This window comes from Podarcis filfolensis (assembly GCF_964270895.1).
Source record: "Podarcis filfolensis genome assembly, chromosome: 9".
Taxonomy (NCBI): domain Eukaryota; kingdom Metazoa; phylum Chordata; class Lepidosauria; order Squamata; family Lacertidae; genus Podarcis; species Podarcis filfolensis.
Window position 1 is genome coordinate 23,414,985 of NC_139610.1, and position 17,291 is coordinate 23,432,275.

Consider the following 17,291-nt stretch of genomic DNA (forward strand, 5'->3'; position numbering starts at 1 on the left):
GCATATTAGAAGAAATTCAAAGTTCACAGTCAGTCTACATTAGCTTGGGGCTGGAGAGGGATCCAGTTAACTGCTTCATCTGGCCCTAGATGCAACCTGAGATCAGCATAGCACTTAGTGGACTCAAAATCATTCCAGTTAGTGTGATTGGCAAAATGCCTCTATAGGGCTTCATGCTTTTCTAAGTTATCACAGTTTTACCTACATGGGAAATGGAGGGGTATTTGGAAGACCCTGCTCAGGTGAACAACCAGCACAAATCTGAAGGGAAGTGGACATTCAAGAGAAATGGGTGATTCAGGGTGGACAAGAAACTGCACTTTTTCACACAGTGCACAGTTGAGGTTCCCTGCCACAACTTGTGGTGATAGCCACTGTGGCGATCACACAGGGTCCCCAGACATTTAACGGTCTATTGATCCCTGTGTCACCACTGTGCTCACTTCCCCGCTGCCACCAACCCGTTACTCTCAGGTAAAACACTGAGTCCAGACTGTTGTTAAAAGTGAACCAAATTAACAAGTTTATTTTATAAACAAGTTTATGGTTTCTCAGATAATATTCCTGTCAGTTTCTTAACTTTAGTTTCTTTACCGGCCTTTACCTTCCTAATACCTTCTGACTGACTATATCAGCTGTTTGACTGATTCCTCTTTACAAATTCTCTCCCTCTCTCACACCAGACTAGCCCAACCCACAGACTTATCTTCTCCGTACTCCAGATTGTCTTCTCAACCACCCTAACTCTAACTCCTAACCCCCCCCAAAACCCTCTGTGCTTAAACCTTAAACACAGTTAGCTCTGCCCCCTTGGGTTCCCATTGGTTAGTCATTTTACAATAAGTTAACCCTTTCCTTATGAACCGAGTATGATGTCACACCCCTAGGAGGGCAAACACCACAGCCACCAACCTAAGTAGCTTTAAAATAGCAAGAGACAAATGTTGGGAGGATAAGGCCATCGGAGAGGGCTGTTGGGCCCACGTCCTTCTTGGGGCTTCCCATAGGCGTCAGAGGCTGTGGGAAACAGGATGCTTGACTTAAATAGGCCTTTGGTATGAGCCTTACATCCTTAGGAAAAGGCTTTTAATCAAATTAATGAAATTTCTCTGGGATGTTTTGACACTTCTTGATACGAATGTTCAGTAAGTGACTTTTGTCTAGAGACAGACTGTGCATTCCCACATTGCTGGCTCTGGCTGGGTGTCTCTAGGGTCAGGCATCAACCGGGTCACTCCCCTCCGCTCTTCTCATATCCGCTTGTACAAATTGGTCTGAAAAAGGGCAAATTTATGTCAGTATTGATTCAGCAGAGCAACCCCAGGATTAGCCTCCTTTTCAACGCACCTGAGACTCCTACGGTATGAGGAAATGACTTATGTGAGGTGCTAGTTCGGGTGCGCATAAGACAGTTACAGTCACATTTGAAAGCAATTTCTGGACAGCACAAATAGCCCTCCCCCCCTCCAGCCCGCCGCCCACAATTCTGACAAAGGAACGGCAAGCGATTTTAAATCTCTTGTGACAAGAGTCCTCCCCAGTCCCCAAATCCTTATTCATGAGGTAGGATTAATTTTGCTTGCAGCTGGACGGTAGGATTAAACTGTAAGTGTCGCTTTTTCTCTGGCTATGTTGTTAGCTCTGTCAAAGTTAGACAGTGCCTGTGGCGAAAATCTTCAAAGCCTCCATATTTGACAGCAGCGGCTAAGGCGGAATGCTGACTCTCCCATTTTCCCTGTTGCTAGGAAGCATATGCAGAAGAGCAATACCAGGCCTCTGTGTCTGCTGCTTTCTATAAATTGTAGGTGAGATCACCAAGCTTCTCGGTGATTCAGTCCAGGCAGGCCAGCCACTGGAAGAAGAATCTGTAGACCTTTCCAAACTGCTGCTTGCTGCCTCAGTAAGTTGCCCTGCTTAGACATCCAGAATGGTTAGGCTGGCCTTCACTATTTCTGGAAGACATTAAGATTTTGTTATGGCTGGAATCCATTGATCCTTTGATAGAAGATTCTAGAATCCCTCCAGCTCTTGTAAGACTATAAACTCTCCTCCATGAACGTGGGCCATGATGGCTGGGGCTGATAGGAGTTCCGAGTCCAACAGCACATCTGGGTTTCTCATCGCTGTTATGAACAGGACAAGAACCTTCATAGATAAAATCATATGCTCCCAATCTTATACATATTTACTCAGAAGTAAGTCCAACTGAGTTCATTGGCACTTCCTCCTAGACAAGTGAATGGAGGGTTCAATTGTATGCATACATACCTGGGAGTAAGCCCCATTAAGCATAGTGAGACCTACTTTTGAATGAATGAATATATATATGTCTGTAGTGCTTATCACCATCACCAGTCAGTGGAGGGACATTTGTGAAATATCCCCTATCTGCACTGTACATTTAAAGTGGTATTAATCTATGCTAAACAATCACAACTTCCCCCAAAGAATCCTGGGAACTGTAGGTAAATAAGGGTGTTGAAAATTGTTAGGGGACCCTTATTCCCCTCAAAAAGCCACTGCTCCCAGAGTTTCCTATGAAGAGGAGAGAGGAAATCACTCTGAGAACTACAGTCATAGATGAGAATAGAAGTGTCCTAACGATTTCCAGCACACTACAGTTCCCAAGATTCTTTGGGAGAAGCCATGGGTGTTAAAAGTGGTATGGTACTGCTTTATGCAAATAGTGCAGGTGGGGCTTTAGCTAATGAAGCTTATACCAAAAGCATAAATGACAAACTTATCAACAGGGGGGAAAGCAGTGGAAAACTCACAATTTTGTTGCACTAACTTGTTTAATTAGAATTTATGCATTGTGGTGTTCTTCGGTTTAATTTATTTAGATTACTGTGTAATTTGTACTTGGAATTTACGCAAACACCATCATAAATATTATCTCTGTCCCTTAGGAAGCTATGGAATGCTATCCCACAGACTTCAGCCATGTTTGGATAGACACATGATGGATTCCAAACAATCCAAAAAGAATTTAAAACAAGTGCTGAACAAAACAGAGTCACTAATGGGATGATTCGAGGCCATGGCAGTGCAACCTTTTATGCAAATTTAAATTTTGACACATTTTTGCGACGGCAGGCAGCTATAAATTTTAGAAGCTGCCAATTTTGTCTAGACTGCAAGCCCGAGAACCATACTGCAACTGTTATGCATCAAGTCAGGAAACACTTGGGTTTCAGCTGCCTAAAATGGTAATAAATGCAGTTTTATATATGACTTTATAACCGCTTGCCAACATCTCCTCGACTAGCATCATGGTGCTAAAGTAATTGATGTACAGTAGATTCCTCTTTAACTAAATCATCAAAACCTTTTATTTCCCCAGAAAATAAACTATAAACTATGTTGATCTGAACTTAATCAAAAAGTCCCTGTTTTAGAAGTAGATACATTAAATCAAGAGAGTTCTTCATTTAGGAACAAAGTGATATTACTAATCAAGAGTTCTCAGTAATTTTGGAAAATGAGTCACAGACATGGATGGGGTTCTTCTCCAATCGTGCTCTAATATTGTTCTCTCTTTTTCCCCCTTAACTCCCTGCCTTTTCCAATCTTACTTTCGTCAAACCTCTAATTCTCAAGCCACTTCCTACTCTATCCACATTCTTCGGCTGCCCTGCCACCAATCCCAGTTGCCCTTACTCGTTTATTTTCCAGTTCCTCTTCTCGTTTAGATTCCTAACCCTTGATGTCACTGCTTATCACTACATCACACATCCTTCTTTGCCTCTAGGGCTGTGTGAAGATTTCCATAGCCAACTGGTCTTCGCATATCTTACAAGAGTTATCATCACTTCTTGGGATGCTGCTGCTCACAGTGACCACTGAGCAACTAGAATGCTTGTGAACATTCCTTGGGACTTATAGAAGCCCATTGACAAAGAGGAGTATGACAGCAAGGAGAGAGGTGGCAAACAAATATTGGCATTTAGCTTCTTATATCCAACCTTCAATACTGCAGAATTTTGTTTTGTGCATGTGTCCACATACGCAACACTGATGCTGATGACCATAGCGTCCAGTTCTCAAGCTGTGTGTGTATATCACCAATGCATTAAGATTCTCTGCAGATAAGAATTCTAGCTCAGGATCACACCTTCTAATGCTGAACTCAGCCCCAGCATGATGACATTGTGCAACCCCTGAGCAATAAGGCTGAGGTACCTGCATATTAGGGACGCGGGTGGCACTGTGGGTTAAACCACAGAGCCTAGGGTTTGCCGATCAGAAGGTCGGCGGTTCGAATCCCCGCAATGGGGTGAGCTCCCATTACTTGGTCCCAGCTCCTGCCAACCTAGCAGTTTGAAAGCCCGCAGGTCAAGTAGATAAATAGGTACCACTCCGGTGGGATGGTAAACGGCGTTTCTGTGCGCTACTCTGATTTGCCAGAAGCGGCTTTGTCATGTTGGCCACATGACCTGGAATCTGTACGCCGGCTCGCTCAGCCAGTAAAGTGAGATGAGAGCCGCAACCCCAGAGTCGTCCGTGACTGGACCTAAAGGTCAGGGGTCCCTTTACCTTTTTACCTGCATATTGGGGTGAATCCCACAGATTGCAGAAGTGTTTTTTTAAAAAAAAAACTTAGGGGGGAACCCCCAGCCAAGAAAACCCAGAAAGTGGGCAGATTGTACATGTGTCTAAAGAACAGAGAGTAAGGACCATTGAATAATCAAAGTGAAACTTAAGCAACTTCTTTGCCCCTAAGGGGCTATATATCTACCTGTCTACCTACCTATCTATAGATTGCCCTTGGCCACATGGACAACTCTATTGAAGGTCCACTGAACCCACAAAATGTTCTTCAACAAAAAGTAATGTGAGTAATGTCCCCAAGCCTGTACATTTATCTCTTCAGATCCAGAAGTAAATTCCTGGCGGAAAAAAAAAAAAGATCCCATGGTTTCATTGTCCTTGTTTCGGGGGGGGGGTGCCTTCAAAAAGACACTGAAAAGACTTATTTTCATTTTCTTTCTAACGTTGTTAGTGCTTGGAATTTCAGAATGGGAAAAGCAGCACTAGGGAAAGTGTATCACTCAGCACCAAGCTGTTCCAGGACTGCCTTCTTTCTCCTCATCGTGGCTTGTTTATTTCTAAAGCACTCATTCATACCTACACACTGATGCTTTGTAATTTACTGCCAGAGTAGAAAAAGAGATGAACGAGAAGAAAAACCAAGGAAATATTCAAGCGGAAATAATGTTCGGCCTCATATGATTTGTTGGGTCATCGCTGGACTAGGCTTTGTACCTTGATACCATGTTCCTTCTTCATGTTCCATTCCCATCTGGCTCAGTTCCCTGGACATGATAATTCAAAAGATAATCTGGATGATAGATCTGGAAGCAAGGGCAGCATTTGGACTGAGACAGAGAAGCCTGTGATTGTTGTTGTTTAGTCGTTTAGTCGTGTCCGACTCTTCGTGATCCCATGGACCAGAGCACGCCAGGCACTCCTGTCTTCCACTGCCTCCCGCAGTTTGGTCAAACTCATGCTGGTAGCTTCGAGAACACTGTCCAACCATCTCGTCCTCTGCCGTCCCCTTCTCCTTGTGCCCTCCATCTTTCCCAACATCAGGGTCTTTTCCAGGGAGTCTTCTCTTCTCATGAGGTGGCCAAAGTATTGGAGCCTCAGCTTGAGGATCTGTCCTTCCAGTGAGCACTCAGGGCTGATTTCCTTCAGAATGGGTAGGTTTGATCTTCTTGCAGTCCATGGGACTCTCAAGAGTCCCCTCCGGCACCATAATTCAAAAGCATCATTTCTTCGGTGATCAGCCTGTGATAGAGAAGGCTAAATACTAGCTAATTTATACAATATATATGAGTCCATACCTGGCGCTTTCTATTCTTCTTTTGCTTCCTTAATCCTTTCCAGTTTCCGTGAATGTATTCATCGTTCTCCAATTCTTAGGTCATTCTGTACTGCCACTTAACAGATGCCAAAGGCAGAACCAGCCCAACTGCTGGGCAAAATGAGGCAACTGCCTCAGGTAGAATATGTTGCATGGCAGCAGGTTCAGCCTTCTGGTTGAGCCTCCTAAGACCCCACCCCTTGTCCTGAGGCATTCCCTCTGCTGGAGGATGGGATCCTGCTCCCCTCCAAACTAGACTGATGCTTCAGGTATAGTAGAGGATGATATCTATCTTTGAAAGATTGTTTCTTTCAAAGAAACAAAGAAAGAAACAGAGAAAAGTCTCCACTTTCAATTCACAAAGTCTTTTTCACAGTTCAGTATGAGTCACTGTTATCATAAACATTGTGAGGTTGGAGGGAAAGAGGGGAAAGAGAGGGGGGAGAGGGGGGAATAGTGATCTTTCATTGTATTGCTTAGTGTTTGTGCAGGGTTTTTATTTCTTCTTCTTTTTTGTTCACCAAGGAAAGATACAAATACACTTTATATACTTTACAAAATAAAAACCATATTCACCAAAAGAAAATTATAATATATACCTATGTGGCTTCCCTCCACCACAACTCAACATCCTTTATACTATAATGTCTTTTTTACATTGTGTCTTTATATAAATCAATTTATATCCACTGATAATTTTACTCTAAAAATGAATTGTGTTTGTGCAGGGTTTTTGTGTCAGCTTCACATGGGTAGCTCTCTCTCTCTCTCTCTCTCTCTCTCTCTCTCACACACACACACACACACACAGCATTGTTGAAGTAAGATTAAACGGCCAGCCCAGGCAGCTTTTGTATGCCGAATGAGGAGGGGCCGCCATCTTGTCTGTCTTCTCAGGCAGCAAATTGTCTTGGACCCAATGCTTCCATACCTGGGTTGCGACTTTGAGCTCAAGGTGCATATCTGTCTAACTATTTGCTGCCACCTGTACATAAGCTGGCATTCCTGCTTTTTGAGGTGTGAACTTCCTCCTACTTCCTATATGAGGCATTGTAATGCTCTGCCCAGTTCTTAAATAGGACTTTTGTGTGTTAAATCCACTTATTTTCCCTTTGTTAACTTTCTGTGCTAAAACTGGAACTCATCCACCCCTGTCTTGGCCAACATTTGTGAAGTCTGCCCTTTCCATTCTTACTGCCAACAGTCCCCCCCCCCCTCTCTCTTTCTTTCTCCCCTCACACCTCCATAGAAGTAGTACAGTGTTTGCCAACCTGAAGCTCTCCAGATATTTTGGACTACAACTCCTGTTGGTGCCAGCCAGCACAGCCAATGATTGGGGGGAGGATGATGGGAGTGGTAGTACAACAATTTCTGGAGGTTCTCCAACCCTGGGTTATGCAGTCAAGTCAATAACATCTCCTTACCTGCTTTCTCTGGTGCCTTAGATATATGTAGGATAGGATATAAATATCCCTGGCTAATTTGCTTGATACACGCTGAATAATAATAATAATAATAATAATAATAATAATAATAATTTTATTTTTTATACCCCACCCATCTGGCTGTGTTTCCTAGACACTCTGAGCAGCTTACAGCACACAAAAGATTGTAAAACATTAGATATTAAAAATGTCCCAATACAGGGTTGCCTTCAGATGTCTTCTAAAACTCAGATAGTTATTTATTTCCTTGACATCTGATGGGAGGGCATTCCACAGGGCGGAATGTTAGTGTTAGTTACCTTTTTGTAATGGCATTGCTTTAAAGAATCATACAAATACTATCAAAAGCAGTGTTAGAAACTGAGATATGGAAGCCATGAGCTAAATGGCACCTTAAACCTAGGTTATGGGCACCCCAATGGAGTATCTAGGCGTGCTTTTTTATAACAGGAATACAAAACTGAAAATGAATGAATTGCAGCTAAAATCTTATGTTCATTTTTCACATGGTCTGTGAAGACTGCAAAAAAACAAAGCCATACTTCTCCTGCCCGCCCCCCTAATATTCTTATGAGGGTCTCTTCTCCAGTCTTCAGTGAGTGGCTGGATGTTGGGAAGGCAGAAAAAGGTCCTCCTTTTCTTCCAGCAATAGCAGTTTTAATCTGAAATCTTAGGCTCAGTACTGCGCCCAGAGCTCAGAAACCACTTACGCTAATGAACTTCCCTGTCGCAAAATGCCTCTGGAACAATGGGAGTTTTGAACGCTGATCAAAACAGTTTAGTAATGTAAGTCCTTTCATTGCACAATATAAGATGGAAGGGAAATTAATTTAGCTACCTCTGTTTTGTAACCTGCTTTAACTGTTAGTTATATAACTGTTAGTTATATAACAGCAATTTAAGTCTGAAGGAGAGCAAAGATCACCTGGTCCTACCAAAGCTATGATAGGAAGAGTGTGAAAAATTCTTAAAGTGGTCAAGAAAATTAGAAAGCTCTCACTAGTATAAAAAATTGATCGGGGGGGGGGGCGAGAGCCAATGGAGTGCAGTAAGGAAATGCTGATCTTAAGTAGGCACGCCATCTACAGTGTTCCTTCTCCAAAATAAAGATGTATGTTAGAAAACGAGGAATTTACATGTTTTGAAGTAAAGAGTTGGCTGAGATATTGCTTGTAAGACTGCATTTGTATGCAGTTATATAATGTGACATCATAGCTCTGTGACTTCACATATTTATCCATAGCAGGCATACCTGGGAACTGTAGTTCACTTCTTACAAAGTTACAATTCCAATGCTGTTAACAAAAGTCAGTTATTGTCAGGCTTTAGGTAAACGGTTTCCTCCCTCCCTTTGGCCGTGGATGAACAGAACAAAGCAAAAAATAATCTGTTACCATTTAAAGAGATTTTCAGGATCACTGCGAAAGAACAAAGAGTCCATTCTCGAAGTAAAGGTGCTCCCAGTTAAGGTTTACACCCCGAGTCATTTCTTCATCTTGCAACTTGATCTCACAACCGCTTTGCTTTCTGTACTGTACTGCCACCTTATCTGCTTGTTATGACCTTGGGCTGGGCAGATGTAGGCTGTCCAGCAAGAGAGAGTCTGTTAACTCTCTCTCTCTCCCAGTTCTTTTTCTCCTAGCTGTTCACCACCCAGTTCTTCCCAACTTTTGTCTTCTGAACTATGTCCCTCTGCAAACCACTGTTCCAAATCTATACTGTCCTACTGCTCCTGGGCGGCTTCAGGATCCTGACCAGGAGCAGGGGTGGGGGGAGGTTCCCACCATAACTCCTTTGTACAGCCTTCCTCAGCACAGTCTCTGGCAGTTATAGGATTCTCTGAAGGAAGGAGGGTGCATTCAATACATGGTGTGGGTGAAACCAGTAGGGATGTATTTGTTCGCCATATGTTTTCATCCCATGTGCTAATCCGATGGACAGTTTATATTTCCTGATCCATTGCAGTACGCAATCTGCAAAGCTGCATGTTTCCTGTCCCACCAAGTTATAATGTTGGAATTTAACGTTGCTGCTGACGTCTTGCCTACTGATGGCTTCTCACATATGTGAGAATATACAGCGTTAACAACACTGTTGTATCTATCTAACATAATTTCCAGTACTGCTGATATTATCTCTATGTGTTCTTCAATTGTTTTCATTCACAAATAAATGAGCCTTCCAATTGCCCATCAAGTAGCCGTGCGTCCCAGTTATTGTCAGTACGGGACATGAATGATGAAAGGACATGAATGATGGCTGGAGGGTTTCCCCCTCACAGTGAGAAGGCGAGACTTCCTGAGCTGTGCTTATCAGAATTATTATTTTTAAGCATTTTATAATGTTGAAGCTGAACAGAGTAACCTGTCTTGTAGCTGTGTGTGACTGTGATGCTGAGAAGGGAAGACATGGAAAGTTTACTCCAACTGCAACTTAATTGTTGTGAGCTGCAGTGTCATGTACCATGGCAAACTATGCTGTGTTTTTCCTAAAGATGTTTTTCAAGGGTTGAATTGTCATCCATGAACTGCTGACCTAAGTCTCAGACATGTATCTGACCATGAGTAACTGAGTGACATACTCTCTAGACTTCAAGCATTCAGCAACCACAGCTATAGATATGTTCAACATTGGGGCTGGGTGTATGAAGAAGACTGGCAGTATCGGTTCTTAGTTTTTCATTCCTAAAGTATAAGGAAAAATAATCTATGCTGAGAACAATGCGATAGTTTGTGTGGCTGGAATAGAACCAAGATTCCAAAGGTGAAAGGACAACTGGATATAGCTCACTCAACCATTTCCTAGTAAAGTTAAAAATACGTTTTGCTGGCGGGAAAATGGCATTTGTCATTTGAGAAAATTGCTTTATTTCAGGAGCAGTCACATGTAGCAGAAATTTATTTGCCATGTGTGTAGGTTTTACAGTGTTTCCATCGTAATAGCACTGCTGAAATAGAGATTTTCAAGGATACACTTTCCAGAAGCTACCACTTCAGAACTAATAATTTAAAGACTTTCGCATTCTCTTGTGATCTCCAAGTAGGAAACACCAGCAGCTTTTCGTCTGTCAGGAAGTAGCCTACACTGATGTCATTGCCATGTTGCCAGAGCAAAGCCCTCTGGGAACCTGATTGAGGGCTCTCAGGAGTAATATCTGAAAGGAAATGTGTATCTTTTCCATTCATCACTGCAGTGTTTGCTTGAAGTCACTACAAAAGCAGCCTTCAGAGAAATTACTTTGCTCAATATTTGAAGGCCAATAGGCTTTGCGAAGTTTTACAGCTGTGTGTCTTGCCTGTTTCTTTGGGGGGGGGGGGAGAGAAACAAACTTGAAAAGAAAACCATGCGGGTGGAAGGTTTTGCTTCTGCTTTTTAACAGAACACTGAGGGGGCAATCACAAAGGTACCATCAACCGACAATAATAGATTTTCACCATGCAATTGTCACCTAACCAGGAAGAGGAAGAACCCATGTGATTAGCCCTGAGCATGTGGCGGCAGACCTTGAAACTGCACATCCGTGCGATAGGATGAAGTATGGAAAAGCGGCTCCTTATGTTGCTGACGTAATGTCTAAAGAGCATCTCAGTCACTGTGAAAATGAAACAGAAAGATGTCCTGAGCCATTCAAACTGCCTGTATTAGCATAAGCCTCTTACCAAATTAAGTTTGATGAAAACAATAGGAAATTATGCAATGCTGCTGGGGACTCTTAAGGCCCCACCCCAGTTGAGGTGAGGAGAAATTAACACTGTGACGACACCAGTGGTTGCAGGTGCTTTTAATGAAATGCTGATGGCATTGATCAATTGTCCACCCAAGGAACAAGCGTGTTTGCACCAATGCAGACAGATCCTAATATCCCCTCATAATGCAATGGGTATATAAGGGAGTAAATGATTTAAAAGAGTAAAGGGTAACTTAGGACTCAGCTACACTGGCAAAGAAAAAGCACATTGTATGCGTTATATATGCATTATAACACTGCGGCACCAGATGGCGCTGTGGAGTTCCATATTTTGCCAACCCGATTTCTCATACAAAGTTTATAATGTGTTTAACTGAAACGCTTCTTTGATGTGTCTAGATCCAGCCTTAGTGTAGTTTTTTATCCTCCAGATCACTTTAGCTTATCTCTTTATTTTGCCCTTTGCACCCAATCCTGCTTGCTCATCATAATAACTGCAAAATAAGCAAACTCTTACTTCTTACTCCAGGCAAACGTGCTTCTTTATTGGTAGCTGTGTATAGAACACAACTGAAACCGAAAAGCAGAGCAAAGAAAAGTCCCCTGGGTGGACTCCAACTCGATCCCATAATACAAAGTTCTAATATTTAACTCTGCAAGGTGATGGTACCATACAGTGTGCTTTTTTTGAGATCGCTTAAGGCTCCTGAAAATTTCATCCTTGGCCAGGGAACGTCTTGAGATAATGGGGACGGCCCTCTGTCAGATGAGTCCATTATTGTGCATGCACCTTGCCTTATTCACTGAATTTTTCGGACTGTTAGAAATCATTATTTAAGCAGAGGCTGTCATTGTCTGTCACGTCACAAATTATTTTATTTTTTTAGTCCTAAGGGAGGCGAAGCACAGCTCAAGGGGTGTGTGCACCAATTTGCACCACCTTGGCCACAGGGCTTCCTATGTTAATTAATATATATTCACACACACAAAATAGAACTAATGACTAATTTAAATACGGATGCAGTGGTCACACCCACACCACACATTTAAAGCATTATTTCACAATTATAAAATATCATGGCTTTGCCGAAAGAATCATGGGAACTGTAGCTCTGTGAAGGTCTACCTTCTCAGACATGAAGCTCACTGAGTGACCTTGGACCTGTCACTGTCTAGGACCTTGTTGTGAGGATAAAATAGGGAGGGGAGAACCACAAACACCAAATTTCAGTTCCTTGGAGGAGAAAGTGGTATACAAATGTAAGAAAGAAATAGAATTTTTTATTTTTAAACTGGTTTTGGACTGGGCAGCCCTTCAAACAGAGAACATCATCAAATGGAGGGCTGTAAAGCAGTCCAAAGATGGGATCACAGTAATACAGAAGGGTGGCCACATGTCCACCCTTCTGTATTACTGTGATCCCATCTTTGACTGGTTCCTATTAATCCGTGACATTTCTGAAATTTGCTTTTCGTACCATGACCGAAGCATTAAATGTCGCCATCTTTCCACACATGCTCCGAGTCCTGGATGCATGCGGATGGCATGGCGATCCACATGTAAATCATTTTTGACAACCTGGATTTTCGTTGTTTTGAAACTGTATCACTTTGCCTGGCCCAGGAGGGATGTGGGCTTAATAGCCATTCATTTGTTCCAGGTCCAGCAGGTGTTACAGGAGGTTGTGACATGTGTGGATTACTTGGCACACTGTGAGGATGTTCAGAAATATTTGGTGTGGAAAAACATATTAAGTGAACGGATTCATACGGGGAATTACTGGCAACGGTGCTTGCTTGTAATGGAGCTCTTTTCAACTTGGGAAGTTCAGCTAGATAACGTGGATGTCGAGTTTCATTTCTCAAAGGGAAAAGGGCCTCCTGTTTTCAAAGAGCCTTTAGAAAGCATTCTCAAGGAATGGCCAGCAGCCCATCAAAGAACATCTGGAGTGTATTTATGGACAGTTATTTACTTAAGTGACTCACATTGTTGTTGTTTTTGGAAGCATATAAACCAAGGCTGGGGAACCTGTGGCCCTCCAGATGTTGCCGAACTACAAGTGATGGATTATGAGTGCTGTTGGATTCATGTCCTGCGTGCAGGATTCCCATAGGGATCTAGTTGGCCACTTTTAAGAACAGGATGCTGGACTAGGTGGGTCTTTGACCTGGTGCAACACACGTTCTTATGTTCCCATCATCCCTGAGCATTGGCCATGCTGAATAGGGCTAATGGAAGTCAGAGTCTAACAACATCTGAAGGCTCACAGTTTCCCCACCCAGATAGAATTCTGTTACCGATCTGGGTGTTTAGCATTCATCAGTTTGGACCATATTTCCATATATATTTTTGGATTTCCTCACACTCCTTCTGTAATATCAGGGTTCTATGGTTAGTCCCAGGGAGGTGAACATACAATCTGTTTCATACTGTTTGAGTCCACTCTTGATTTTGTGGGAGTTTCATTTTATGTGTCAGGCTGAAAAGGTAGCTGACACCTGACCAGAACCATTTGCTGTAGCAGAACTTGAACCACAGTATTTTTTGTTTCTCACCGTACAGCTGTTTCAGAACTAGTTCAGTCTTTTTGTTTTTGTTTGCTTGAGCAAACGCTGTATTACTGAGAGATCTGGTGAATCCTGCAGGGTGGGTTCTACCATACCCGTTTCAGCATACAAGTTGGATTGTAACAGATGTTGAAACATGGAGAGCTCACTGTTTCTCATTGCTGATTATTTTACACTGGTACCTTGGGTTAAGAACTTAATTCATTCTGGAAGTCCGTTCTTAACCTGAAACTGTTCTTAACCTGAGTACCACTTTAGCTAATGGGGCCTCTTGCTGCCGCCACACAATTTCTGTTCTCATCCTGAAGCAAAGTTCTTAACCTGAGGTACTATTTCTGGGTTAGTGGAGTCTGTAACCTGAAATGTCTGTAATCTGAAGCGTAAAAAGAAGTCTCAAAGTAGCCCAACGACAGGATAAAATGCAAATAAAACCAATTAAAGAAAGACCCAGAAAAGAAAAGAACAACTTCTCACATTCATGATGTCACTGCATTGCTCCATCCTGCCTCGCATCATTGGCTGGGGACAAGATATCAGTGGGTCTCTTGTTCCCTCCATCCAACCACTCCTCTCCCTTTTGGCCCCCCTTGCTGAGACTCACAATTTGTTAATATCTATGGGGTGGGATGAGGGATGGATTTGAATGACCTGCATTCATTCTTCCTCTAAGGACTCAGTACCATAAATCTGTAACATGGCAGACTAACATAAACCAATAATACAGCAGAGTGTGTTTTCTTACCACTGTGGGAAACCGCAACCAGAGCCCACATATTTTAAATAAGAAAACAGGGTTTGCACCATTGTGCATCTCTATTTACAGAGTGAGCCTTGCATGTAAATAGAACGTGTTTAAAAATACAGGAACAACAGTGCTAAAAGAGCATTGCTGATTCAATCTGTACTCTATAGCTAGTGTGCATTGTAGCCCCAAGTAGGAACGTCAAGCTAGGAAGATGCAGTAGATCCGTTTTGAAAGTCAGAGCCCCTTCCAAAATTACCTTTACTGCCCAAAGCCAAGTGTAGAAGGACATAAAGATTCCACAAGAATAGTCAGCTGGGTCAGAGCAAGGCCCATCTAGCAGAACATAAGCACAAAAGCACTTTCCCCTCTCATAGTTTCCAACAACTGGTATTCAGAAGCATAGCTGTCAACTTTCCCCTTTTTTAAAGGGAAATTCCCTTATTCCGAATAGGATTCCTCGCAAGAAAAGGGAAAAGTTGACAGCTATGTTCAGAAGCAATGCTGCCTCCAACTGTGGAGTTATTAAATACAATCAGATCGGGCAAAATTAATAATAATAATAAATTTTATTTATACCCCTCCCTCCCCAGCCAAGACCAGGCTCATGGCGGCTAACACCAGGTATAAAAACAATTGATTAAAATACAACTTAAAAACAAGATTAAAATACAACATTAAAATACAGCTTCATTTCAAATCAAAAACTTTTGGGGGGTGAAAATGTCAAATCTTCACCAAGGCCAGCTATCCAAACTGGTCCTACGTGGGCCAGAAAAAAAGCCAGGGAAGTCCCCAAATAGGAGTTCCATCACAGAAGGCGAAAGGAAAAAGGAAAGAGGGGAAGAGGATCAAGTTGATTCCAAGCCAAAGGCCAGGTGGGACAACTCTGTCTTACAGGCCCTGTGGAAAGAAATCAGATCCTGCAAGGCCCTGGTCTCATGAGACAGAACATTCCACCAGGCTGGAGCCAGTGTTGAAAAGGACCTGGCTCTGGTTGAGGCTAATCTAACTTCCTTAGGGCCCAGGACCTCTAGGGTGTTGCTATTTATGGACCTTAAGGTCCTCCGCAGGGCATACCGGGAGAGGCGGTCCCATAGGTTCCTTCCTTGAGAACTGACCTGGTGCCAGCTTTCCTTCAAGGAGCTCAAGGTGCATACATCGTTCTATCTTCCCCACCTGCCATTTTCTCCTCACAGCAACAACCCTGTGCAGTTGTTAGGCCGAGGGACAGTGACTGGCCCAAGGGGATTTAAACGCTGATCTCAAGGGTCCTAGCTCGACACTCTACACACTGGCTCTCCTATGAGGAAAAATGATCAAAGAGAGGGCATGACAGCAGTTCTCTGTTTCTCATGATGCCTTTATAACAGGGTTCGACTTCCAGGCTCCTTTCTGAATGTTCAAGCTCCAGAAAGAGAGGTAGCCACCTTGGAACATGTCATCTGCCACACAGCTGTGTAACTGCGCTTGTTGCAAACCTGGAATTAGGGGTAGAAGCCTCCCGGCTCATATGGCAAGAGCTAGCTTTTTTCTTTTTAATGCCAGTGTAGCAGAAAGAAAAAGGGGAGAATAAAAACAATCGCTAGCTATCTTTAACAATAAAAATATTTCATCAGCCTTACAGTAATTTAAACATACAGATTGATACAGGCAGTCCGCATGTCCAAATAGGTATCTAAATAAAATTATTATTATTATTATTATTCGTTAATTAATTAAATTTGTATACCACCTTTCATCCATAGACTCAGTGTGGTTCACAACATAAAATTACAACATAAAAACCACAAAATGCATCATAAAATTAAAAACAATGACAAACCAATAACCCCCTCATTTAAAATACATTTAAAAGGCCATTGGATGCCAATTGACAACAGTATAACACGTGTTCAAATAAGGTAATTGAGATTTTCAAAGCAGAATGGCCATTTAGCCTTCCAGCCTTGTAATATAAGTCTCTCTGCCATTCTTAGATCTCCTACACCCACTTTTGTTGGCCATCTGTTAGTCCCCACACTATTTCATTAGCTTGTGAATTTGGGCTTTTGTTCTGGGCATGGAAGGTAGAAATTAATGGGAAAAGAGGAATACAGCAACTTTAATTTATAAGCCAGATAGCTGTGAGCTGGAGTAGGAAGGTGACAATGATATTGCCTTCTCATTTGCTAACAATTCCTCTTTGCCCCAACCCAAAAATATACTAACAAATCCTGCTATTTGCTCCCTGCTGAGTGTGTTGCATCACACCCCTCTATATAGTTCTTAGTCCATGGGAAAATTACTAGCAGGGGATCTGGGAGAATTTTATAAAGCAGGGGGAAGTGGAGAGGAAGAAGTTTAAATTTCACTTGAATAAACTGCTCTTCATTCTCAGGGGCTCCTGTGACTAGCCGGTCTCAACAAAATTACATTGCAGTGGAATTTGCTAAGCAGAAAGCTAATCCATGGGTCCTTGATGGAAAACTCAAAAGATCTAGTAATTAGCTCTCAAAGGACTCGGCTGGTTGTTTTACAGCTGCGAAGAAAACACAGCAGAGAGTTTATTTATTGACCTAACTATCTGATAAATCAGGACAAGAGCAGAGTCTTGGAATTTTTTTCAATAGACCACCTCCTGATCCAGATGAGGTCAACACCCCCACTCAACTTCCTGTCCCAGAATGTGGGGAAAGTCTGGTAAACATAAAGCTGCACAGGATTTTAAAAGTCTCCAGAGAGAAGGTTTGTGGAAGTGGGTGGCTTTTAAAGGAACGGTCCTTTTGTTAGCCATAGTACACTGGGAATTCATCAAAAACACACAAAAACTGGGCTTTATATATTTAGCACGTCAATAAAAGTTTTGGAAATAGCAGGAAATGCAAGATTCAGTGGAGTAATGCTACACTTCTCTTTCTCTCTCACACACACACAAACACCTCCTGTTTACATAAAAAAAACTGCGGTAGTTCATTAATGCCCCCCCCCCACAAAATTTGC

The 17,291-nt window shown here is 42.4% G+C and overlaps 1 protein-coding gene across 4 annotated transcripts in view; it reads left to right on the top strand.

The window, feature by feature from the left end:
* DLC1 (DLC1 Rho GTPase activating protein) overlaps positions 1-17,291 on the top strand; it is a 241,822-nt gene that overhangs the window by 1,613 nt on the left and 222,918 nt on the right. The gene's annotated exons all lie outside the window — the stretch shown is intronic.